Source organism: Limulus polyphemus, unplaced genomic scaffold, assembly GCF_000517525.1.
Source record: "Limulus polyphemus unplaced genomic scaffold, Limulus_polyphemus-2.1.2 Scaffold5280, whole genome shotgun sequence".
Classification (NCBI taxonomy): domain Eukaryota; kingdom Metazoa; phylum Arthropoda; class Merostomata; order Xiphosura; family Limulidae; genus Limulus; species Limulus polyphemus.
This window is the reverse complement of record NW_013670890.1, coordinates 25,801-27,957: the sequence shown is the minus strand read 5'-3', so window position 1 is coordinate 27,957 and position 2,157 is coordinate 25,801.

Genomic DNA, 2,157 nt, shown 5'->3' with positions numbered 1-2,157 from the left:
GGCAAAACTTTTCCACGTCAAACAATGTTTATGATAAACGTGATTACTGCATTTACTGTAGTAATAAAAAGACTCTTACTGTGTATTGTTTATCACATCAACCTCGTTTATTTCGCACACAGAAATACCAAGGAACTTGGAAAGTTTAAGAAAGGCATGAGGCAAAACTTTTCCACGTCAAACAATGTTTATGATAAACGTGATTACTGCATTTACTGTAGTAATAAAAAGACTCTTACTGTGTATTGTTTATCACATAAACCTCGTTTATTTCGGAGAGATCCTGATGAGTAATAAAATTGATTCGGGTATACGCGAGTCCCACACTTGGTGTTGTTGGCGTACAAAAATAAAGCTAGTAAACAGGGGAAAAAAAAAATCTCACACACTAATTTACTCTAGTCCTGCCTAAAATAATTCCAAATGATTGAGGATTTCCTCTTGTTTCTTGTAGTAACAACTTCATTTCATTCTTTGTCTTATCATTCAGGAAGAATAAAGCATTTCTGTGTACCAGCTTACCCTTAAATTGAAATTCTTTTAAGCAGGATTAGAGTAAATTAATCTATGAGACCTTGGGCGTGTTCAATGACATCAATCGAAAGGGTTGACCTTAATGATCTCAAATCGGTCAAGAGATGACGGAGCTGTGAGCTAAAAGTCGTTCTATGAGCCGCTATGCCGCGACTAAAAACAAATCGGAAATTACTCTTCATTTTTTTTTTATTTTAGCGCAAAGTACAAAACTACACAATGAGGTATCTGTACTTTACTACCCGCAGGTATCGAAACCAGATTTTACCGTTATAAGCCCTTAGACTTACCGCGCAAAGAATTACTCGAGGGCTATCTGCATTAGTCGTCTGTTATAGAATAGTGGTGAAGGAGGATGTTTCATACCACCAACCACTAAATCTTGGGCTACTAGTGGGATTTAACCGTCACTCTTATAACGCATCCACGGCTCCAAAGTGTAGAGTGCAAATTTTTATTTATTGCTGTAAGTTGGCGCGAACCACCAAACCTCGGATTCACAATCTTCCACGCTAACCTTTGAACTTGGCCCCCTTTCACTAGGACAAACCAACAAAGTTGAACTTTTCAGCCTGGATGTATGTACGAGGATTTTAGTGTCGCCATCTTTGATCAAAAGGAGATTAGCCAGAAAGTATTACCTGCTGCTAAAAGAATCCTGTGCGACTATTTTCACCAAATAACAGGATTGACTGCCGCATTCGCAATACGTCCTCAGCGGAGGGGAGGGAACGTATTCAGTGACATCACGTTTCGAAGTCCAGACCCTTCAATCCGTTGCCCGGCTCGTTAACCACTGAGCCACAACCGTCAAGTTTCCTAGTACATTTATTATAATTTGTCCACGATAAGGTGGAACTAAAACTCGAATTTTATTAGAAAGCCCCCCCCCCCCATTGGCACAGCGGTATGTCTGCGGACTTACAACACTAGAAACTGGATTTAGATACCCATAATGGGCAGAGCATAGACAGCCCATTGTGTGGCTTTGTGCTTAATTACAAAGAAACAGGCAATTTATTAGAAAATATTTCAATAACCATATTTCTTTGGGAGGGGGACTAACGCTTTAGTGGTGGTGGGGACCTCAACACTGAATTATTGACGACAGGAAGCTCCACATCCCCAAAGGAAAACAAACATACATTTAAATTCAATTTCATTTTTAAGATTTCATCTTTGAAGTTCCTTTAAATCTTAATGTCTTACATATGTAACCCCCTAGTTGCACAGCGGCATGTTTGCGGACTTACAACGCTAGAAACCGGGTTTAGATACCCGTAGTGGGCAGAGCATAGATAGCCCATTGTGTAGCTTTGTGCTTAATTACAAATAAAAAATAACAAACCCTTCCATATGTATTGGCGTATTAGAAAGAAATCCACACATTTGATAAAGAAAACGTGGAATTTTGTAAATGAAACATTATTTGCTGGTTTTTTTGTTCAGGTATATTTTTATATACACTTATAATGTTGTGGCATTATTCGCTAAAATTCTTTAAGTAATGCACTTTTTCATTAATATTCAGAAATAGTTTTTCCGAAGTCGCTTAAATCAAGAATTCCTGTAAAATAACAAGAATCTCACTAAAACACAGTCGGAATCGATAGAGCTGTTATG